The 26,447-nt window shown below is 39.2% G+C and overlaps 1 pseudogene; it reads right to left on the bottom strand.

Moving 5' to 3' along the window:
* LOC121756494 lies at positions 1-25,895 on the bottom strand (annotated as a pseudogene).
* Between the last annotated feature and the right edge of the window lie 552 nt (positions 25,896-26,447).

Consider the following 26,447-nt stretch of genomic DNA (forward strand, 5'->3'; position numbering starts at 1 on the left):
CTACCGCTTCTTCTATATCCGCCCTGCAAGACGAGTACGAAGTTCAAATAAGCACAAACCAATTTCCCAATGATAATGGCGATACTGTACGCGTGATAAACTTCAAGGTCCAACAAGAAATCATCGCCTTAATAGATCCCCAGCAGAAAATGCCTCCAATAATCAGAACATATTTGAGTCAATGACAAGAAAGAGAAGACCAGAAGACGATGACTTGGCGAATCTTGCATGAAGGCATACAAAGAATACCCTCCACCACGGGGATCATTGCAGTTGATATTTTTGCAGCTTGTCCTTCACAGGTGGCTCCAAAGCAGACATGCATTGTTCCCATGCTCCATCCTTGAGCATCTGACAACATTTCAAGTAATCAGTGATTCATCGATCATTTGCACTTTCTAAGTTAGGATTTAGCACAGAAGAATTATCAAGCACATCTTCTATCCGGGCATGGATACTGTCCAAATTCTCCTGACTAGCAGTATAATTGACTAAAGAGCACAAATTCAATTTCTTGATTGTTTTCCAAAATTGATGCAGGCTATTCGCATCATTTTTTCCAACCATTTGCGTTGAGGGTCATGCAATAATATCTCAATATTATGACAAGACAAGTCGTCAGTCTTCAGTTTGGACCTAACCCTTATCAGTTTGTCAGTGATACAATCCTTGTAATGTTTTTAATTTCAAAAACAGATTTACATATCAATATCTTCTGATGAATACAGCATGGCAATTATTCAACCAAAAGAAAGAAAAATATCGTAGGATAGGTATTGAAAATATTAATACAATTGTTACTTACTTGTTTATACCCATGCAACACCTGGCCGACTTCATTGTGTAGGTCCTCACTCTTTATTTCCTGGGAACATAGCATAACATAAATAAGAAAAGGGACATGTTGCATATTCCACACAAAGAAATTAGTGATGCTTCACTTACATGCCAACTTGCAATTGCCTTGCACATAAAGAGAAGAGAATTTAAGGGCCCCGGATGAATTTTCTCTAACCTGAAACCCATTGATATCATGTTGTGAAATCATGCTATAAAGGAAGTCACTATCTGAATACCAAGGGCAACATGAGAGCATAAACCTCTTACCATTGCACATAAACCTCTGAAAGCATCTTCCTTCTCTATGTCATCTCGTATCCTAATATTATTCCAGGGAAAAAAGTTTTAACTAACATCGAAATGGAGAAAACTGGCATCATCCTGAGACAGATCTAAAAATTCAACAATTTTTTTCCTGCTTAGTTCAGGAGACACAGACGAGTATTTCAATTTAAAACTGTGCGCCGTAAAAAGGTGTGCCAGGCATGAAAGGAGATGCATTCCCTGCACTTTTCCAGTGATTAATGTTCAAACTCCCATCTTGAAATACGCAATTGGCCTTTATGCCACCTTCTCTTGTAATGCATTAGATGCAATAAACTTAACCCTTAGCTACTCTTAATACATAGAATCACCTAACAAGTCTCAATTTTTTATGAAAATTGAAATGCCAATAAAAAGATAATAAGTAACAGATAAAGAGAACTTACATGGACAAAGCAATACACCATGACTGCATGAAATGCTCCATGTGTGGTGAGACAAGTTCTGGGCAAACCCATGCAAGCCTTCCAAGTGTAATGGCTGCATTTTCAATGAGTGATTTATTGAGGCCCTGAAATATCAGCATAAGCAGCATGAGAAAAGAATTAGACAAGTTTAACCATACTGATTGCAATTTGCAGGGCACTAAAACTGTAAACGCTGGCCAATCAACTTGAGGATACTTTGGAGTCTCTTATGTGTGGATCACAAAAGTCAAAACGAAATACAATTATACGACAAATTGGAAGTACAGAGACAAATATAGTTTTGATATCATAATCATGAAAGGTGTGTGTTTCCTATTACTGTGGCAGTTGTGCGCCACATTCTTCTGTGATGAGCTACTTTGTAAACAATATTAAGCATCTAGTATTAGTCTGCTAAATCATTCAATGGATTCCAAGCCACATGCCACATATAAAGCAAAGCCTAGAACTAAGTCTCGGTCTTCTAAATCATTCGAAATGCAGACACAGAAATTAGATCTTGTTCCCAAGTTAGAGCAACAATGCAAGAACACTTGACAGATTAGGTGAGAAGTTGATTTAGTAGGTTAAGGTATGATGGAAAATTGCCCATAATTGAAGAGGAAGCATGAACTACCTGATAGGATTCATTTTAATATAAATCATAATCTCAATTCCATTCAAGCAATAGAATGTAAAGCCACCCACACACTGAAGGCAGAGTAAAATTTAAAGCACACATATTAGAAGTCCAACAAAAGAAAGAATCCAGGATGGGTGGTTACCTCAGGATGTTGAAGTATTAGGACCAAAGCTGATACCACAGTCAGAACTACTGGAGATATCTCTTTGCGAACCTGACATTTCAATTTTCAACCAACAAATGTCAAACCTCATTTAACATACAAGGAGAGAATTATTTCTGCTATTAAGATAATAGACTCCCGTTTGCTATTCAGGGTGAATTGTTAAGAACAAGTTTGCACACAAAGACAATGAGTAATAAAAACTAGAGGAATACTGAAGAACAACAAATGCATAGCAGGGAAAGTTACAATCAGAAGGTCAATGACCTATATGAACGCAGAGTAAGTTCAAATAATTTGTACATGCAGATACATGCTAGCGGAAGTACTTCCTATTGAATAGCAAAGTGTTGCACTGGAAGGCTTCATTCATGGATCAACTTGCTGTCAATAGTTATCAGCAATCATTTAGCGTTATTATCATGTCATTTCACAATTACTTCTTTTATCTGACAGCATAAGCATATGACATCCAGGAAATGTTCATGAATAAATTAAGAGATTCTGCATCATACATCAGATTATTCACATTTGTCAATTTCTAACAATTCAGGGATTATAAGGCTTGACACCAGGCAAGAAGGATGATACCTTTATTGCTAGTTCACCAATTGCCCAGCAAGCATTGTTGGCAACAGATACTGTTTCCTTCAGCTTTGGGAGGTTCTGCTGAGAGTGAAAGGTAACTGAACCATTAGGAAGGAAGATCTAATAAAACACAAGCCAATGATTCTACTTACCAATTGCTTAGCAGAAACATCAAGGAACTCAGCTAATCTTGGATGTAAATGAACTGGACAGACCTAATCACATTATCAAAGAAAACCCTGTTGAAAGGATGCCCCAGCTAGGGTAACTAGTTGGACCAAAGCAAAAAATGAATCTTTCTAAACTTACTCTAGCAAGGTCCCCCAGCAGTGCAAAAGCACTTTGTCAGACATCATAGGCATCATCCACACAGCATTGCAGCAGCAAAACTCGTAAATTAGTATGTGAAACCTTAGTGATAAAAACAGAGTAAAAATGATAGTAATAGGAAATTTTGAGACCCAAAAAATAAAATATACAAGAACACAGATGGAATGAACTCATAAACATAATTTTATGCTATTTCCAAAGTTGCATCCAGAACTTGTTACTTAGCAATTAAGAGCCAAAGTTTTCCAGCAGTATCACAGAGTGAACAAAGAACTACTCAATGTAGTTACTGTTCAGTAAAATGCTTATGCAATAAGAAATCAATAGGAAGAATATAACACTGATCACTAACATCACATAGAATCACTAACACCATAGGTTCTCTCCCATTTTAACTTTCAAAGTTCCTCCAACTATATAAGGAACCAACATGACCAAATATAGTAGTCCAGTGCAACGGGCGCCCCACAAAGAAGATTTCTCCAAGAACAAATTTGCAAAACAAGATGAATATATGGTGCTGCATCACAACATTAGACATTATCGAGGAAAAAAAATTACCAAACTCTCTATGCCAGGACCAAGACCCTCAGTAAGTCCTGAGAGAAGATCCAAAGAGCAAACTATGAACTCTTTATCATATGGTGTGCCAGCTGAAACAGGATCAGCCTGAATGGAGACATGCAATTCTTAGTGTATTTCATAGCAAGAAGAAATACGAGTTAAAAAAATCCAATAACCTAAAAGTATCAAGAGATTATGGGGAAAATTAATTAAATGTAAAAAAGTCAAGTTGATCCAGGGTATCCATTCTATTAAACTGAAATGCATCAGGCACATTCTAACTAATACATTTGAACATTTTTAAAGTGAAAGAACCAAATAGCTTAATCCCTTAGGCTCTACAGATGATTTCTTTAAGTTCGATCTCATGCATAAAAAAAATAAAGCAGAAAGAAGTAACAAATCTAACCAAACCACAACAACAGAATCAGGCTACAATTCAAGTAAATACTAACTTACTAAGTAAGAAGATACTTGAGATAATAACTCAGTAAACAGCTAGAATACTAATTCAAACCTTGGCCAGTTGTTGAGCCTGGATGATGCTTATGCACCTCTGATACACTGGTTGAGCAAACTGCGAAAATCCAGTACCCAGTGCCTGAAAGAGACCATGCTACTCAGTTTCTCTTCCACTATCTTGTGTCAGATATATTCACAAATTCAACTCATATAGTTTGCCCTATTTGCACAGCAACAAGTGAAAATATTCAAACATATTGTTGCAAAGAGACTACAATTTACCTGTGCTATTGATGTAAAGCATTCAAGGAGTGGGAAAAGATCTTTTTCAGAGTCTGAAAGCTGCCTGCTGCCACTTTGTAATCAATGGGGGCATTAACATTTCAAGGTATTTAGGCTGCAATAAATAAACAATTTTTGTCCTTTAATGCTGAACAAGGGGAAAGACTAGACATGTAGAATACTCCCTCCATCCCATAATAGATGTCACACTTGGGTGATGGCACGAGATTTTAGGAGATGTTGTTTTGTGTGAGAGAGGACTTTTTTCCAAAAAAAGGAAATGTAACATCTTTCATGAGACAAACTAAAAAGGAAAGTTGACATCTACTTTGAGAAAGAGGGAGTATATAGAAAACCAATATTGTTGAACAAAACATACTATAGTAAATTACCAAAAATATGTTTAGAACAAATTATTCTCCCAAAATGGTGATGACCAAAGACATTCAGACAGAAATAATAACACAACTGAAGTGTGCAATCATGAACAGTGTAGACCTGATTCAGTTCGCCACCAACAGCATCAGCTAATGTTCCCAGAGCATCATATACAATTCTGAGATTCCTTCTCTGTAAACAAAGAGGCTTGTGAAAAAACACAAGAAGAAAGAAAGTAGAAAAGGGAGCAAAATGCGCAGTGGGAAAGTTACACATGTTTTGATTAATAAGTTCTGAAGCTTCTAACCGCATAGCAGGGATAAAGAGAATTTAGAAGGGGAACACAAACGTACCTGATATTTCCCAAAGGCCCACATTAAGTGTTGCAGAATGATGTCCAATCGTGGTACCAACTCTTCTGCAGCTTCCTGCAAATACAAAAGAAAAAACATTAAATGAAGAAAGAAATAACAGTATATGAATCAATAAGACCCATAATATGAATCCATTTACTAAAAGCTTCTTGAAAGACAAAGGTAGGAAGAAGAAACCTCTTCAAGTGTTGCAAATGCCGAACAAGCAGCTTCTTGAACCCTCTTATTGTCATCCACTAATCTTCGTAGTAAACCCATCAAAACTTTCTCAAACTGATCATGACCTTCTCGATGAGCTCCCTACAACAATGAAAGGAAGGAGGGGGTGAATGTCAACTCAACAATCTCATCACGGACACCAAGTGAGCATAGGAACAATAAAGACGAAACAAAAATCAAGAAAACAGGCTAAAAAACAATAGACCACTGCTAATCTGGAGCCAATCGACTGTAATTCTGTAACAGAAGGCTGAAGTATGTTAATTGCAAGGGTGTGTGATTAGATGAGCAAAGTGGAAATCCTCAAGTGGCAATATCTTTGCCCAATTAAAATAGAAATACCCAAAAGACTGTCCAGTCCGGGAAAATGAGACAGATTTCCCCAAATATGAAAGCACACCAACTCAAAGATTCTTCTTAACTGCAAGTGGAAGGCAAGGAATTACATTAAATTACCTGAACAATATATTTGCTGAACCGTGATAGTGTCCAACAAGAGATGCTCCTTATCAGAGGATACTTGTCATCTAAGAGAGGAACAAGAAATGCAATAATCTGCAAAAGAATATAACACACATGAATCCCAGAAAATCAGATCACGAAAAGCTACAAAAGTATAATAATCTAGATTGAACTTCTGAATAGAGCAAACTGATGAACCAAAAACACATTAGAGGAATCCGCTCCAAGAAAACAAAGTAGCAATACAACCAACCAGGATGATAATACATACTCCCTCCGTCCCAAGATAAGCGAGTCGTATTCCTTTTTGGGATGTCCCACTATAAGTGAGCCATTTCCATTTTTAGCAAAAAATCATCGGTCTTACTTTATTCCCCAACTACTTTATTCTCTCTTCACCCCTCTACTTTTCCCTCTCTCATACTTTACGCTCTCCACTCTAACTTATCTAAATACCAATTCCTTAAATCCCGTGCCCAAAAGAAGTGCTTCGCTTATCTTGGGATTGAGGGAGTATTAAAGACCGATCAGGCAAGAGCTTTTATCACATGAGGAAATAGACAGATAGCCAGCTTGCACTGAAATTGGCATGACAGGAGGACGAGGAGGGTATAATTGAAATTACAAGGTGGATTAAAAAAAGTAGACTTTCAAATATAGAAGTAAAACACTGTCCACACGGCAATTTAGAACCCTTGCAGTGTGAGATTGGATATACCAGAATACCATTTAAGATTAATTAGATTCTATAGCTAACTAAATGTAAGATATCCTAACCAACTAATCCTGATAAAATGAAATTATACTCTTAAGAATCAAAGGGGCTTGACTTCCTTCAAAACAGTACTTTTGTTATGCCCAGTGTTGTTAGGGTCGCGGGGCGCACCGGGTCGATGAGGTGAAAATTTGGGTCGTGGGTCGACGAGTCGACGGGGTCGAGAGACCCACAAATCTAGGCTTTTTGCCTTTTAATATTAAATAAAATAAATATATTGCTCTAATGTTTATAATATATCAAATAATATAAATGTAGACGCTGTTCATGTGAATAGAGATAAAGTGGAAAATAGAAATGATCAAAATATCAAAACTGTTCATAAGTCATAACACAATAAATAATTGAAACCATTGTCTGAAAATATCAAAACAAAGGAATATATGAAGGGTGGCAGCAAAAGATCTTTGAATTGTTTATTTGTTAGGAGTGACGAGGCCGAATTCTAAAGTGTAGAAAGTAAGTTTGAAAAGTTTGATGTGGTGCATGCATATATATAGAGAATCGTGATTGAGAGAGTCAGAAAACATGTTAGAGATTTGAGAAAATCAGAGATAGCATGTGTTTAGGGCGACCCAGGCGACCCACTCGACCCAGGCGACCCAGAGGCGACCCTGTATCTCGATCAACCCACCCATGTTGGGGCGGTGATGGTCTCGACCCAGGCGACCCGGGCGACCCGAGCGACCCGAACGACATTTTGGCAACACTGGTTATGCCTCACATCCCAAATACTCCCTCCGTCCCTATGTAGTAGAGGCGTTTCTTTTCGGCACGGGATTTAAGAAAAGTTGTGTTAAATGAGTTAAGTAAATGAATAATAAAGTAGGAAATGAAAAAGGTAGAGAGACGAAGAGAGAGTAAAGTAAGAGAGAAGAAAAGTTGTTGCTTTTCGCCAAAAAAGGAATCGACTCAGCTACAGTGTGACAACCCAAAAGGGAATATGACTCAGAGGGACGGAGGGAGTTCCTCTTACAAATCAAAGGGTGTTGGATATTTAAACTCCGTGTGGGAATGGTAATAACGTACATATGAGACCTGTGAACCAGAATGCTGAACCCATCCAGTTTTCTTCTAAGATCGTGATGCAGATTGCAAATTATTTCTACTAAACATAAATCTCGGTACTCTTATTTTCTTCCCTCACAGTTCTAGCAACCTATTACCACCAGTGGTGTTAGGAGCATGGGGGACACTGGGGCGATGAGGTATATATCCGGGGCCTGGGGCGACGGGGTATGGCCCCACGGATGGGGGTGCACTAACACCCGAATTTTGTTTATATCTTTGCTTTTACATACTGTATCAATTAATATATTATTTAAAAATTTTAAAAGATTAAATATGTTTAGATCTCTTTTCACCAATGGATGAATTGGAAAGTCATGCATGCAATTAAATAGAATTTTAAGAAACATTATGCAAATGAAACAAAATATAAAGAAAGCAGCTTGCCCAGGCTTTAAGTGCTATCCAGCATATGCTTTCAGCTACTGTAAGAGGGGCTCTGTTGGAAAGAGGAAGATGGCCGCCCAAATTAATCATAGGAGAGTTCCTAGAGCATTGAATAAGTGTAGAGTCCCTAGTGTTGTATGTTTCCAATTATCATTTATTGGTGTAATTTACAAGACACAAATTTCCCTATAAATACTAGGGAAATTAGCAAGATCATATACAAGAAAATAAAAACTCTTTTCTCTCTACTCTCTACGTTCTACCTAAACTATGTCATACCAATCTTGTTATACCTCTCTCGATTACCATCTTTAAGATGGTATCAGAGCAGGAAACTAAAAAACATTCTTCAATGGAGGTCAGCCAAATACACAATCTCAAATTATTGATCGAGACAATATCAAATCTAATTGATTTGTACAAATCCAACACAAACCAAAGCCAAAATTCCTACCCGTTGAAGAATCTCAGCGTAGGGTCCAGCAGCAGCAGCCACACAGAAATGGTCTTGCGCATTCAGCGCAAGAAGATGATCCTCAAGCAGCGCTTGAAGGTGCCACCGCCAATTCACCAATTCTCCAAAACATTGGCTGAGAATTTGGCAACTAGCCTAATTAAGATGATACTCAAACACAGACCTCAGGATAAAGCTCAGAAGAATAATAGGATTTTGAAGAGAGCTCAAGCTATGGCTGAGGGCAAAACCCCTTCTCATTTCGTCGAAGAAGAAGACGCCGTCACAGACAGCAGCGTCGACGGAAGCAGCAACACCGGTCGGCAAGAGCATCCGTCAAATTCTGAAGCAGAGGCGGCGGCTGAAGGAGCGACGGCGGAGGCTGCTGAAGGAGCTGCGTCGGCGGCAGAAGCTTTGCCGCGGAGAAGAAGAAAGAAACAGAGGATGCGCTGGTTTTTGGCAGGCGGTGAGGACCAAACAATCGCCGCCGACGCTAGACCGCTGTCTTCCGGCAGTCACGGATACGAAGAGATGGCAGGAAGAATGGCTGAAATTGCAAAAGGGGGGACGAAAGAGTGGCCGAAAATGGGGTTCTCTAAAAACTCCATGTCCATTTTGCAAATCAGCCCACAAAGTTCAGATAAATTCCAAAATGAACCCCACCACAAAAATTCCTCCAAAATTGCCCCCCAGTCAATTCTGATATTACCAAATCCACCTCTGTTGACCGAAAAATTGCACAAAAAACCCCTTTTGTCCGAATTTCCGAAAATACACCCCGACATTTTGAATTTCAGCCTTCCATTACTTGTACAAACACATTCCAAGCTTTAGCGTACTCATCTTCCTCAAACATTGGACCTAAAGACTACCATTGGATTTTTTACTGTGAGGCAACCGATACCATGTCCTTTGATGCATCGGACTTCCTCGATATTTCCCAGTCCACAAAATTTTTGTCCAAACAGCTAGTGGGGAGTTAGCACAAGTAGAGGGGGCGGGAACTGTCACTATCTCACCAACCCTTCGCCTCTCGAACTGTCTTTATGTTTCCTTCATTGTCCCACAAACTTTTGTCTGTTAGTCATGTAACAAGAGATCTCAACTGCAAATTGCTAATGCAACCTCATTTTTGTATGTTACAGGATATCAAGACGGGGACGATAGTTGGGCGTGGCACTGAGCGACATGGATTGTACTATGTGGATGAGATAGCCCAACAGAGTACTGCGATGCTAACTCACGGACTAACTGACAGACAGATTTGGCTCTTGCATCGCCGGTTAGGTCATCCATCCATAAGTTATCTTCGCCTACTCTTTCCTGAGTTAGTTTCTTCTACGCATGTTTTGAATTGTGAAACGTGTGTTTTAGCAAAAAGTCACAGACATTCCTTCAAATTAAACAACACTAGAGAAAAATCACCTTTTGTTTTAGTTCACTCTGATGTGTGGGGCCCTGCTCCGGTTACTGGAGGACAAGGTTTTCGATATTTTTTGTTGTTTATTGATGATTTTTCGCGTATGACTTGGATTTATTTTTGAAAACAAAATCAGAAGTTTTCGAGAAATTTACTGAGTTCTATCGTCTTGTCCAAACCCAATATAACTCTAGAATTCAAATCCTTAGATCGGATAATGGGAGGGAATACGTGAACTCTAAGATGACATCTTTCTTCACTGAAAATGGCCTTGTCCACCAAACTTCATGTGCCTATACACCAGAACAAAATGGGGTAGCCGAGCGGAAAAATCGATATATCCTAGAAATCACCCGTGCCCTCCTCAATGAATTAAACATCCCAAAATCCTTTTGGCCAGAAGCCATTGCAACTTCCGTCTATCTCTTAAATCGCCTTCCCACAGGGATCCTTAACTTCAAAACTCCTCTAGAGGTCTTCTCTTCCCAAAACTCGGTACCATCGTCCCTCCATCTCGACCCCAAAATTTTTGGTTGTACCGTGTTTGTCCACATACCCAAATATGACCGTGACAAATTCTCACCTTGTGCAGTCAAATGTGTTTTCTTGGGTTATGGGAAAAATCAAAAAGGGTATAGATGTTATGACCCGTTAACAGATCGCATGTATGTTACTATGAACTATGACTTTGTTGAGAGTGAATACTTCTATAGCCAATCTAGCGGTCAGGGGGAGAGTCAGACGGATAATCCAAACAGTGACGCACTAAATTGGCTATCTCTGTGGGGAGAAACCATTCAGGGGGAGGATACTCAGGGGGAAAACAACCAAACTACCCTACCAGACCAAAATCATGTCGTAGAAATCGGTCCAACAGAGGAAGTTAGCAGTACCACTGGGCAGTCAAATCCACAGGAACAGAACATGCCGCTTCAGGACACTGCCAAGCTATCTGACCAGTCCTTGAATCCTGAGGTAAATGCTTCTGATCCCAATATCGGTACCCTACTTGAAACCACTAACAGTGACAGAGAAAACAGAAGTGATACAAATAAGCCACCAACGGAACAAGAAAGAGAGCACGACAGATTGCCCCAAAGAAGTGCAAGGGGCATTCCTCCTCGAAGATATTCGCCAGACTGGAAAGGGCGGAAATCTAGATACAGTGTTGCAAATCTTACCCAGGGACACCTCACCGAAATGGCTAGGGCATTCGAAGCTGCACTTTATGAAGAAGAAGAGATTCCGCAGTCCTTCGAAGAGGCAATGAAACACAAGCACTGGAGGGAAGCCATGAAGAAGGAGATTGATGCCTTAATAAAAAATGAAACGTGGGAGAAGTGTACTCTACCTCCGGGAAAGAAACCGGTAGGATGTCGTTGGATCTTCACCATAAAAAGACGTGCAGATGGTTGCAGAATGATGTCCAATCGTGGTACCAACTCTTCTGCAGCTTCCTGCAAATACAAAAGAAAAAACATTAAATGAAGAAAGAAATAACAGTATATGAATCACTAAGACCCATAATATGAATCCATTTACTAAAAGCTTCTTGAAAGACAAAGGTAGGAAGAAGAAACCTCTTCAAGTGTTGCAAATGCCGAACAAGCAGCTTCTTGAACCCTCTTATTGTCATCCACTAATCTTCGTAGTAAACCCATCAAAACTTTCTCAAACTGATCATGACCTTCTCAATGAGCTCCCTACAACAATGAAAGGAAGGAGGGGGTGAATGTCAACTCAACAATCTCATCACGGACACCATCACGGACACCAAGTGAGCATAGGAACAATAAAGACGAAACAAAAATCAAGAAAACAGGCTAAAAAACAATAGACCACTGCTAATCTGGAGCCAATCGACTGTAATTCTGTAACAGAAGGCTGAAGTATGTTAATTGCAAGGGTGTGTGATTAGATGAGCAAAGTGGAAATCCTCAAGTGGCAATATCATTGCCCAATTAAAATAGAAATACCCAAAAGACTGTCCAGTCCGGGAAAATGAGACAGATTTCCCCAAATATGAAAGCACACCAACTCAAAGATTCTTCTTAACTGCAAGTGGAAGGCAAGGAATTACATTAAATTACCTGAACAATATATTTGCTGAACCGTGATAGTGTCCAACAAGAGATGCTCCTTATCAGAGGATACTTGTCATCTAAGAGAGGAACAAGAAATGCAATAATCTGCAAAAGAATATAACACACATGAATCCCAGAAAATCAGATCACGAAAAGCTACAAAAGTATAATAATCTAGATTGAACTTCTGAATAGAGCAAACTGATGAACCAAAAACACATTAGAGGAATCCGCTCCAAGAAAACAAAGTAGCAATACAACCAACCAGGATGATAATACATACTCCCTCCGTCCCAAGATAAGCGAGTCGTATTCCTTTTTGGGATGTCCCACTATAAGTGAGCCATTTCCATTTTTAGCAAAAAATCATCGGTCTTACTTTATTCCCCAACTACTTTATTCTCTCTTCACCCCTCTACTTTTCCCTCTCTCATACTTTACGCTCTCCACTCTAACTTATTTAAATACCAATTCCTTAAATCCCGTGCCCAAAAGAAGTGCTTCGCTTATCTTGGGACAGAGGGAGTATTAAAGACCGATCAGGCAAGAGCTTTTATCACATGAGGAAATAGACAGATAGCCAGCTTGCACTGAAATTGGCATGACAGGAGGACGAGGAGGGTATAATTGAAATTACAAGGTGGATTAAAAAAAGTAGACTTTCAAATATAGAAGTAAAACACTGTCCACACGGCAATTTAGAACCCTTTCAGTGTGAGATTGGATATACCAGAATACCATTTAAGATTAATTAGATTCTATAGCTAACTAAATGTAAGATATCCTAACCAACTAATCCTGATAAAATGAAATTATACTCTTAAGAATCAAAGGGGCTTGACTTCCATTCAAAACAGTACTTTTGTTATGCCCAGTGTTGTTAGGGTCGCGGGGCGCACCGGGTCGATGAGGTGAAAATTTGGGTCGTGGGTCGACGAGTCGACGGGGTCGAGAGACCCACAAATCTAGGCTTTTTGCCTTTTAATATTAAATAAAATAAATATATTGCTCTAATGTTTATAATATATCAAAATAATATAAATGTAGACGCTGTTCATGTGAATAGAGATAAAGTGGAAAATAGAAATGATCAAAATATCAAAACTGTTCATAAGTCATAACACAATAAATAATTGAAACCATTGTCTGAAAATATCAAAACAAAGGAATATATGAAGGGTGGCAGCAAAAGATCTTTGAATTGTTTATTTGTTAGGAGTGACGAGGCCGAATTCTAAAGTGTAGAAAGTAAGTTTGAAAAGTTTGATGTGGTGCATGCATATATATAGAGAATCGTGATTGAGAGAGTCAGAAAACATGTTAGAGATTTGAGAAAATCAGAGATAGCATGTGTTTAGGGCGACCCAGGCGACCCACTCGACCCAGGCGACCCAGAGGCGACCCTGTATCTCGATCAACCCACCCATGTTGGGGCGGTGATGGTCTCGACCCAGGCGACCCGGGCGACCCGAGCGACCCGAACGACATTTTGGCAACACTGGTTATGCCTCACATCCCAAATACTCCCTCCGTCCCTATGTAGTAGAGGCGTTTCTTTTCGGCACGGGATTTAAGAAAAGTTGTGTTAAATGAGTTAAGTAAATGAATAATAAAGTAGGAAATGAAAAAGGTAGAGAGACGAAGAGAGAGTAAAGTAAGAGAGAAGAAAAGTTGTTGCTTTTCGCCAAAAAAGGAATCGACTCAGCTACAGTGTGACAACCCAAAAGGGAATATGACTCAGAGGGACGGAGGGAGTTCCTCTTACAAATCAAAGGGTGTTGGATATTTAAACTCCGTGTGGGAATGGTAATAACGTACATATGAGACCTGTGAACCAGAATGCTGAACCCATCCAGTTTTCTTCTAAGATCGTGATGCAGATTGCAAATTATTTCTACTAAACATAAATCTCGGTACTCTTATTTTCTTCCCTCACAGTTCTAGCAACCTATTACCACCAGTGGTGTTAGGAGCATGGGGGACACTGGGGCGATGAGGTATATATCCGGGGCCTGGGGCGACGGGGTATGGCCCCACGAATGGGGGTGCACTAACACCCGAATTTTGTTTATCTCTTTGCTTTTACATACTGTATCAATTAATATATTATTTAAAAATTTTAAAAGATTAAATATGTTTAGATCTCTTTTCACCAATGGATGAATTGGAAAGTCATGCATGCAATTAAATAGAATTTTAAGAAACATTATGCAAATGAAACAAAATATAAAGAAAGCAGCTTGCCCAGGCTTTAAGTGCTATCCAGCATATGCTTTCAGCTACTGTAAGAGGGGCTCTGTTGGAAAGAGGAAGATGGCCGCCCAAATTAATCATAGGAGAGTTCCTAGAGCATTGAATAAGTGTAGAGTCCCTAGTGTTGTATGTTTCCAATTATCATTTATTGGTGTAATTTACAAGACACAAATTTCCCTATAAATACTAGGGAAATTAGCAAGATCATATACAAGAAAATAAAAACTCTTTTCTCTCTACTCTCTACGTTCTACCTAAACTATGTCATACCAATCTTGTTATACCTCTCTCGATTACCATCTTTAAGATGGTATCAGAGCAGGAAACTAAAAAACATTCTTCAATGGAGGTCAGCCAAATACACAATCTCAAATTATTGATCGAGACAATATCAAATCTAATTGATTTGTACAAATCCAACACAAACCAAAGCCAAAATTCCTACCCGTTGAAGAATCTCGGCGTAGGGTCCAGCAGCAGCAGCCACACAGAAATGGTCTTGCGCATTCAGCGCAAGAAGATGATCCTCAAGCAGCGCTTGAAGGTGCCACCGCCAATTCACCAATTCTCCAAAACATTGGCTGAGAATTTGGCAACTAGCCTAATTAAGATGATACTCAAACACAGACCTCAGGATAAAGCTCAGAAGAATAATAGGATTTTGAAGAGAGCTCAAGCTATGGCTGAGGGCAAAACCCCTTCTCATTTCGTCGAAGAAGAAGACGCCGTCACAGACAGCAGCGTCGACGGAAGCAGCAACACCGGTCGGCAAGAGCATCCGTCAAATTCTGAAGCAGAGGCGGCGGCTGAAGGAGCGACGGCGGAGGCTGCTGAAGGAGCTGCGTCGGCGGCAGAAGCTTTGCCGCGGAGAAGAAGAAAGAAACAGAGGATGCGCTGGTTTTTGGCAGGCGGTGAGGACCAAACAATCGCCGCCGACGCTAGACCGCTGTCTTCCGGCAGTCACGGATACGAAGAGATGGCAGGAAGAATGGCTGAAATTGCAAAAGGGGGGACGAAAGAGTGGCCGAAAATGGGGTTCTCTAAAAACTCCATGTCCATTTTGCAAATCAGCCCACAAAGTTCAGATAAATTCCAAAATGAACCCCACCACAAAAATTCCTCCAAAATTGCCCCCCAGTCAATTCTGATATTACCAAATCCACCTCTGTTGACCGAAAAATTGCACAAAAAACCCCCTTTTGTCCGAATTTCCGAAAATACACCCCGACATTTTGAATTTCAGCCTTCCATTACTTGTACAAACACATTCCAAGCTTTAGCGTACTCATCTTCCTCAAACATTGGACCTAAAGACTACCATTGGATTTTTTACTGTGGGGCAACCGATACCATGTCCTTTGATGCATCGGACTTCCTCGATATTTCCCAGTCCACAAAAATTTTTGTCCAAACAGCTAGTGGGGAGTTAGCACAAGTAGAGGGGGCGGGAACTGTCACTATCTCACCAACCCTTCGCCTCTCGAACTGTCTTTATGTTTCCTTCATTGTCCCACAAACTTTTGTCTGTTAGTCATGTAACAAGAGATCTCAACTGCAAATTGCTAATGCAACCTCATTTTTGTATGTTACAGGATATCAAGACGGGGACGATAGTTGGGCGTGGCACTGAGCGACATGGATTGTACTATGTGGATGAGATAGCCCAACAGAGTACTGCGATGCTAACTCACGGACTAACTGACAGACAGATTTGGCTCTTGCATCGCCGGTTAGGTCATCCATCCATAAGTTATCTTCGCCTACTCTTTCCTGAGTTAGTTTCTTCTACGCATGTTTTGAATTGTGAAACGTGTGTTTTAGCAAAAAGTCACAGACATTCCTTCAAATTAAACAACACTAGAGAAAAATCACCTTTTGTTTTAGTTCACTCTGATGTGTGGGGCCCTGCTCCGGTTACTGGAGGACAAGGTTTTCGATATTTTTTGTTGTTTATTGATGATTTTTCGCGTATGACTTGGATTTATTTTTTGAAAACAAAATCAGAAGTTTTCGAGAAATTTACTGAGTTCTATCGTCTTGTCCAAACCCAATATAACTCTAGAATTCAAATCCTTAGATCGGATAATGGGAGGGAATACGTGAACTCTAAGATGACATCTTTCTTCACTGAAAATGGCCTTGTCCACCAAACTTCATGTGCCTATACACCAGAACAAAATGGGGTAGCCGAGCGGAAAAATCGATATATCCTAGAAATCACCCGTGCCCTCCTCATTGAATTAAACATCCCAAAATCCTTTTGGCCAGAAGCCATTGCAACTTCCGTCTATCTCTTAAATCGCCTTCCCACAGGGATCCTTAACTTCAAAACTCCTCTAGAGGTCTTCTCTTCCCAAAACTCGGTACCATCGTCCCTCCATCTCGACCCCAAAATTTTTGGTTGTACCGTGTTTGTCCACATACCCAAATATGACCGTGACAAATTCTCACCTTGTGCAGTCAAATGTGTTTTCTTGGGTTATGGGAAAAATCAAAAAGGGTATAGATGTTATGACCCATTAACAGATCGCATGTATGTTACTATGAACTGTGACTTTGTTGAGAGTGAATACTTCTATAGCCAATCTAGCGGTCAGGGGGAGAGTCAGACGGATAATCCAAACAGTGACGCACTAAATTGGCTATCTCTGTGGGGAGAAACCATTCAGGGGGAGGATACTCAGGGGGAAAACAACCAAACTACCCTACCAGACCAAAATCATGTCGTAGAAATCGGTCCAACAGAGGAAGTTAGCAGTACCACTGGGCAGTCAAATCCACAGGAACAGAACATGCCGCTTCAGGACACTGCCAAGCTATCTAACCAGTCCTTGAATCCTGAGGTAAATGCTTCTGATCCCAATATCGGTACCCTACTTGAAACCACTAACAGTGACAGAGAAAACAGAAGTGATACAAATAAGCCACCAACGGAACAAGAAGAGAGCACGACAGATTGCCCCAAAGAAGTGCAAGGGGCATTCCTCCTCGAAGATATTCGCCAGACTGGAAAGGGCGGAAATCTAGATACAGTGTTGCAAATCTTACCCAGGGACACCTCACCGAAATGGCTAGGGCATTCGAAGCTGCACTTTATGAAGAAGAAGAGATTCCGTAGTCCTTCGAAGAGGCAATGAAACACAAGCACTGGAGGGAAGCCATGAAGAAGGAGATTGATGCCTTAATAAAAAATGAAACGTGGGAGAAGTGTACTCTACCTCCGGGAAAGAAACCGGTAGGATGTCGTTGGATCTTCACCATAAAAAGACGTGCAGATGGTTCAATCGAGAGATACAAGGCAAGATTGGTTGCTAAGGGATATACTCAGGTGTATGGAGTAGACTACGAAGAAACTTTCTCCCCTGTGGCCAAACTAAATACAGTAAGAACACTTCTATCTGTAGCTGCTTGTAAGGAATGGCCATTATACCAATTTGATGTTACAAATGTCTTTCTTCATGGAGAACTTGAGAAAGACAAGGAAGTCTACATGGAGGTTCCCCCAGGTTTTTGTGAAGAATTTGGAAAAGGACAGGTGTGCAGATTGAGGAAGACCCTTTATGGGTTAAAGCAATTCCCCAGAGTATGGTTTGGGAGATTTTGCTAGGCAATGTTCAAACATGGCTTCAAACAGAGCCATTCAGATCACACACTATTCCTAAAGAAGAGGAACAGCAAAATGACATGTCTAATAATCTATGTTGACGACATGATCATAACAGGAGATGATGCCGAGGAAATCCAAAATCTAAAGGAGAATCTTTTCAGGGAGTTTGAAATGAAGGACTTGGGAGCTTTAAAGTACTTCCTAGGAATTGAAGTGTTGAGATCCAAGCACGGAATATTCCTAAGGCAGAAGAAGTGTGTTCTTGACATGTTAGCAGAAACGGGCCTACTGGACTGCAAGCCTGCTGAAACGCCAATGGTACCCAACCATGGATTGAAGATTGTTGATGGAGCTAAGCCTACAGACCGTGAAAGATATCAACGGTTAGTAGGTAAACTTATCTATCTATCTCATACTAGACCCGACATCACATATGCAGTTGGAGTGGTCAGTCAATTCATGCATCAGCCTCAGGAAGACCATATGGATGCTGTCATGAGAATTGTGAGATATCTAAAGGGAACAGTCGGTTATGGGGTATTCTTAGAAAAAAAGAAAGACTTGGAAATTGATGGATACACCGATGCAGATTGGGCAAGCAATCCAGTTGATAGAAAATCCACTGGAGGATATTTTACCTTTGTTGGGGGAAATCTAGTCACTTGAAGAAGCAAGAAGCAAAAAGTTGTAGCATTATCAAGTGCAGAAGCAGAATTTCGAGGGATCAGAAGTGGCCTGATGGAGATACTTTGGCTTAGGAGGTTGTTAACAGAAATTGGCTTCCCACCAACACGAAAAAGTCAGCTTTTCTGTGACAATAAAGCTGCAATTAGCATTTCAGAAAATCCCGTGCAGCATGACAGGACTAAACATGTTGAGGTCGATCGTCACTTTATCAAAGAGAAACTTGAAAGCGGGATTATCGAGTTCCCATTTGTCCGATCTGAGGAACAACTGGCAGACATTCTCACCAAGGCGCTGAGTCCTACAAAATTCAAAGAATTCATTGGCAAGTTAAGTATCAGGGATACCGTTTCTCAACTTGAGGGGGAGTGTTGGAAAGAGGAAGATGGCCGCCCAAATTAATCATAGGAGAGTTCCTAGAGCATTGAATAAGTGTAAAGTCCCTAGTGTTGTATGTTTCCAATTATCATTTATTGGTGTAATTTACAAGACACAAATTTCCCTATAAATACTAGGGAAATTAGCAAGATCATATACAAGAAAATAAAAACTCTTTTCTCTCTACTCTCTACGTTCTACCTAAACTATGTCATACCAATCTTGTTATACCTCTCTCGATTACCATCTTTAAGAACAAATACCTTTGGTAGACAAAGCATGACGAATACAACAGCAATAAAGAGCATGTTAAACCCAGGATAAAGAGAACAGAAATTAAAGAACATATTGATAATCCAACAAGTCATAATACACATATAGAAGTGTGTCACTGAAAATTACCTCAGACAAATGTGGATACAGGCCGTTAATACATCCCTCGCCTATTGCACCAAGGGCTAAAACAGCAGCTTCCCTATCTTTCCAGGCTTCATCACCAGTAGCAGACAACTTTGCCTGCAAAGAAAGCCAACCACAATTTTTATCACCATTAGCTTCCCTGTGTGTCCTGTTAACGGTTAATTACTTTTTTCGAACCTTCATGTCCAGAAACTCGAATACGTAACTGACATATTTTGGATCTTCATGAACTTATTTAGTTTCATTCAATTAATATGTTATATAGTAATATCGTACTATATCGATAAAAACGACTTCAAACTTGAACAGTGACATTTTCCATATTTATCTTATCAGTCAAGCATAAAACGTATCATGCACACCTGACAGGCTGACACTACAATGACCCTACTCTTTAATTAGTCAATTATTTTCCATGACATGTAATATGTATCCAATATATGTGTCAAACAAGTGTGAAGCTCTACATGCATTTGGACGACCAGTAATCAGGGCAATGCAGCTTTCTTGAAAACCTCCAATATATAACCATTATTTAGCAAAGGATTACGTTTAGCAAACTCCATCGGGATTTGAAACAAAATTTTAAAAAATAAATTAAAAATAAAAAATCTCAATGATAAAATCATGAAAGGGAAAGTCCCTAAGAAGAAAAAGCAAAACAAGAATGGTTCAATCAACAAAAATCATCACCTGCACAATGGGCATCAAGGTGGGCAAGATCCTATCTCCAAACACATTGGACAGGAAGTCCAGAGCAGCTGCACTGCATTTACGTAAGTTCCATACATTTACAATATCATCATCCTGAAATTACAACAAAGAAAGTACTCATTTAAATAAATTAAAAAAAGACTTGAGAGTGGAACAGTTAAAAATATGAAGAAATGATGCAGTACTAATGAATCTGTATTAGTATTGTTTAGAGCAGAAGGGTGAGCAAACCAATTCCAGTCTATTGGTACTAAATGATAGCAATCCCATATTTGAGCCAATTACATGAGCACTCCTAGAGTTACTTCCACATTTATTTTCCATAGTTGTCTTACTAGTTAGTAGTTGGACTAGCACGGGTGTGTCAGGCTGTGTTTGAAGGCCAAAGCCATAAGTTTGTATTTTTGGTTTCCTTCTTATTTAGGTATAGGGTTGGAGTCATTTGTGATCATCTTATAGAACTTTGAGACTGCATATTTGTTGGGAGGCTACACTCTGAAGATGCTTTCTTTTGCTTCAAGTTCATTCAAGCTCAGCACATTATTTTGATTCATTTCTTCTTTTATCTACTTTGTCCTTTGACGTTACCAATTTGGACAGATTTGCCCTTTCACCACATTCATTGTCCTAACACGCAACATAAAGGATTCGTAGGCTGTGATTGCACCCCACAAAGTAGCTCTGCAAAATCGATCAGTTGAACAGGAACGATCGTCTCGGGCAACTTATCCTGTCTGTTCTACATGGCAGGCCTGGACAAGGCACCAGAGCTGATTCTCCAAGACAATTCATGCATTCACCTACTGTTGCGGTTGTGGGAGACCAGCCTCTTCAGTAAGAGTTTCCACTTTTTAATGGTGATGATCTAATATCTATACCCAGTCTGGCCAAAAAGAATTTCTTCGTCCATCACAGTCCTGATGCTCCCAACTCTTCTCATTACTAATACTGCGGCTAGCCGCTAGCCTTCATTGCAATGGATGGCATTTCCATACACCAGGGGTGCTTTTCTGTCAGGCAGGTATTGCTAGAGATGTGATGACTTACTAGGTTAATATGGGTAGTTACCCCGTGGTCCATATTCTCTACAACCAAAGAACCAATAAGAAATATCATAATTACCTCATCTTCCACATCCTCCGATCCATGAAAGCGAGATGCGTGAAAACGAGGCTTCAGATCCTGCATTAAGTAATTTCTGAGGGACATGTATCATATCAAAATACTATGACCAAATGAACTGGTAGGATTGCAATATAACCTGCTCTCTATCTGGAAGAGATCCGTCCTCCTGCAAAAGGACAAGTAGTAAGAGAAATCAAACGGCAGTAATTTCAATAAATCAGTGAAATTGAGGGTTGAGACAATTAAAAAAAATATGAACCTCGGCCTCAACAATAGATTCATCATCATCCGAATACGCCATGTGTGAAAGCAAAATCTGTACAAGTAGGGTAACATATTAACGAAAAATATTGGTAAAGTTATTAGATAGTCATAGAGAGGACTGCAATCAAGCAAGAATCATACTGGAAGAAGACGTGGTAAAAACTCTTGCAAGTTTTCAGGAGGCAATTCAGCTTCACAATAAGCAGACCTGTCAAGCGAAAGCTAGCTACTTAACTACAAAGATAGATCTCAACATCCAAGAGTTCAAACCTAAGAGGAGACAAAAGACAGGGAAAATAAGGAATATCAAAAATAGCAGCTGCATGGGAAACAAATGGAAGGACTCTAGTTCCTGTATTTATATGCATGAGAATATTATTACGTTAATGGTATAGCTAAAACCATTAACGTGATTTACTATGTGTTAAACACTACAGATAATGTTGTCATGCAGCAGATATAATACCGGAAACTTAAGTAAAATATTTAGTCAATCACTCAATTGAACTTCAGAATCTTCAAAACCAATTATTAACTAAAACTTCAGCCACCAGAGAGAATCCCCACAAGAAAGAAAGAGAGAAAAACAACCACATAGAAAGAAAGAAAGACAGAAAGGGAGAAAAACAACCACATAGATGGTAAAGGTAGTCCAAAATTTAAATATACAATTCACTTCATCTGGCTTTTTCCCTATCTAACCCTACATAAATACTGATTTACAATTAAGTAAAAGTAATCCGATCGAGTAAAAGTAATCCAACAAAAACACTAAACATCCATATTTAATGAAAACAAGAGCTTCAAAATATTGGATTCGTGATTGAAAGAAGTCTTATTCAGCAATCATTAATCGAAGTTGCAGAATTCTTTAGTTGTGATATAGAGCTGTTAACTGAATAGCCCAATATTTCACAAAAATAAAATGAAACTAGGTAATATATCAAATCACACAAAGCACATCACTTTAAGGCATACACGATTTCTTAGTGGTCAGTACTGTATAATATATCTTGAGAGCAACTATTTACCAAAATTCACAGGCCTCTAGAGCCACTTCATCATCTTGATCTTTGTTGACTACCAACATATACTCGGTGACGTTCCTTAAATGTGGCTGCAATATATGTTTGAAATGGTATCAGGAACATCAGCAAAAACATTTACGGTGAGTAACACAGTCTTATCAGTAGATTATTAGGTCAGATTAACAAGGTAATACTCCCTCCGTCCCATAAAAATAGGGACTTTGGGGACGGCACGGGTTTTAACGTGAAATTGGTAAAGTAGGAGAGATGTAGAAAGAAAAAGTGATTGAAGTATTGCTAGTGGAGAATGGGACCCACCTTATAAGAGAAAGACTTACCAAAAATAGAAAGGGGCTATTTTTGTGAGACAGACCAAAATGGAAAAAGAAGACTATTTTTATGGGACGGAGGGAGTAGCAAATAAGAATTGGATGATTGAGGATATTCGAAACTGTAAATACTTATATGCATTGAAATATCTACAAATGAATTACACACCTCCAATGCAGCAGAACGAACTTCAATTAGCTGAACAAATGCAGCACACACCTGTCAAGCGTGTGGAAAACTCTAATTATTCAATAGATATCCTAAAAATTGGATAGCCTCAGAATAATGTAACCTACCAACAAACCATATTGGCATAGTATAATAGAGAAAAGGTTTTTTACCTCAACAAATCCTATGTTCAGTTAATTTAAATAGGCACACAAGAAAAGAAAGACTATACATTTGAACATGAATTGCAAAAGTTTAAACATGCAACAGGCAGGCAATGACAGATCACATCAGCTAAATTAAAATGCATAAACAATTATAAACATTATATAAAACATAAAAGTGACATAACACTTGAATAACCTATGTCCGTTCAACTTTTATACGTCTTTTGGCACACATCCACAGATCATTGGTTATTGGCATCAAATCACAACAATTTAGAAATATAAAAAATTAAAGAACTTACCAGCTTCCGCACCTCCGGAGTTGGGTCATTAGCAAGAAGAAACAAACCTTGCAAATATTTATCCATAGACACGTGTAGAACCTGTGGATTGATCAGAACAGATTTTTATAACATTTGAAAAAGTAGCTAAACAGACACATAAAGAAACTAATGTTTCCAAGTCCAATTGTGATGCACTTACAGTAGGCATTAGCATAACATACTGATTCACCGAACCCAAGGCAAGTTTTCGTAGTGTAGCATGTGGTGACTGGAATAGCTGTTTATGCACAAGTTACAAAAAAAATATGAAACTCGATAATCATATGTTATGTTTTGGTAGACATAGGAAAGGAGGGGCAGCAAGAAAAGCATGTCGTGCAAACCTGAAGGAATCTAGGAATAAAAGCATTAATGGGCCGTTCAGATAATGCAGAAATATCAGAATCAAGTACTTGGGGAACATCTTCACAAATCTGCATTGAATTGAAAGACATATTAGAGCATTCGTAATTGCAGAGCATTGAAGTGAAAACAAGTTATTGAGTCAAAAGGTTTAGGTCCCCAATCCCAAAATGAAATGCCAAAGACTACAGAAAGACTGTACAGAAAATAATTAAAAAATATATGAGCAGCTCTTTCTTCTTTCTCCGCAAGAAGAATAATTTGAGAACAGGCAAAGGAAACCAGCATGAAAAGTCAGGAAAGAAAATCCCAACAAAACATCTTGTGTTATTCAGATAATCCAACAATGCAGAATGAACTTATGATATAGAATGGTACAGTGTGCTTATTCAGATAATCCAACAATACAGAATGAACTTATGATATAGAAAAATGATTTAAAAAATAAAAGTGAAACAAAGGCAACAATCTAGGACACTGAAATTCATAAATACCCAGAAAAATCATGGAATTATACCTTAGACAAAGCATCCATAGCACCTTCCATGTGATTGACATCATTACTATCTAAACACTTTACAAGCGCATGTAGCAATTCAGGCCACTCAGCAACTCCCCCAATCTGTACAAAAGTACTAATAACGGTCCCAGCAGTAGACCGAATTTGTTTATCAGCTGCTGTCACACAAGGTAACAACTCCGTCTTTATATATTGTTGGTTTGCATGTGGCATGGTTTTCAATGCACTTCTAAGGTTGTTTTTCAGTAGAAGGCCGCTGCTTGCCTGACCTCAACCGAGATTCCCTGTTATATTACATTTACATATATGTAAGTTGACTAAGACAACACAGGTTCAACACATAAGGCTCATTGGACACCACCATTTATTAGTATTAGCAACTGGTCAACCAACATCATCGAGCCAAAAGTTCTCACAACCCACTAGTTACATAGTTCAAGCGACCACACCTATCCTGGCCAATACAAATGTGGACCTCACTCCACAGAAATTTTGTGATTAAGCACTCGGTTACACCTTCCATTTACACAGCATTATCATGTCAGTTGAAAAGAAATGACTTGTACTACTACATCTTCCAGTTAAACTTTCTGCTATTTTGTTTAACTTAGTAGCACAACTTGCAGAAAAGTTATTATGCTCATTCTAAATCCCCAGCAGAATTTATCTAACTAACATAGAACATTACAACAGGTGAAATCTTAGCATTATCCTATAACAATCTGATAGAATTTCAAAACACGGCCTGTTTTACACAATCTGATACATCAATTCCCCCGAACTTAATCCGTTACACAATTAACTAGACCTAACAAGTAACAGCAGTCATTACGATAATTCAGCCTCCAATCACCACAAATTTAAAAGCAAAGTCAATGTTCAGAGTTAGGGCTCATATCAACCTCCGCTCGCGCGAAAATGGAGAGATAATTATTGAATTCGGGGAACTGAGAGTAGTGTTCCAGCTTCTGCCAAATCATCGATTTATCATCGGCGGTGGGAGCCACCTGCTGCTGTAGAAGCCCACAGATCTCCCTCAGTCCATCCTCCTGCGGCACCCACGCCACCGCTTCGCCACCGGATGCCATCCCTTACTACTTCAACGCAAAATTGAATCCCGTTTACCAAAGAAAAAAGAGATTGAGACGATTTTCGGACAAAGAAGTTGGAGAGAGAGAAGAGAAGCAGAACCAACGATGAATTTGAAGGCTCTGTTCCGAGGAGGAAGAAGAAGAAGACTGAAATTTTAGAGAGAAAGAGTTTGGGTTTTTTTGGTGCTTGAAAAGGCGGGATCGGATGCGGGCGGGTGCTGCGTATACTCTGCGGAGAACCAAAGGGAATGTGTAAATTTGAAAGTGGGCCTGGGGAACAAAGAAACCGTTCCCAGTTGGCTTACTTTTTTTAATCAATCAAATGGCATTCTCATAAACTAGTCATGTTTCCCAAATAATCTATGGTTGAAAATTATACTATGCTCTCTTGCGTGGACGTATACTCCACTAACGATCTTTGGCAATTTTATATTAAAACACCTACCAAATCTAAAGTGCATATTCTTTTGCAATGGAGGGGTATTTCATTTGTCCTAAATTAATTAAGTCTTTTTAGTATGAGATTTAAGAAGTCGGTATTTAAAAATAAAGAAGGACGATAATATTCTCACCGTCTCAAAATAGGAGTCACATTTAATGTGGGCATGAGTTTTAAGAAATGTAAAAAATAGTAGTACGTTGGGAAAGTTATTGGAGTATGTAGTCCATTTTTTTATATTTGTTTTATAATAGAATATGAGTGAAGTGAGTTAATGGAAAGTGATACCTACGTACCATTAATGGTAAAAGTGAAATGTGACTTTTATTATAGGTCGGATAGAAATAGT

Source organism: Salvia splendens, chromosome 11 (assembly GCF_004379255.2).
Source record: "Salvia splendens isolate huo1 chromosome 11, SspV2, whole genome shotgun sequence".
Classification (NCBI taxonomy): Eukaryota; Viridiplantae; Streptophyta; class Magnoliopsida; order Lamiales; family Lamiaceae; genus Salvia; species Salvia splendens.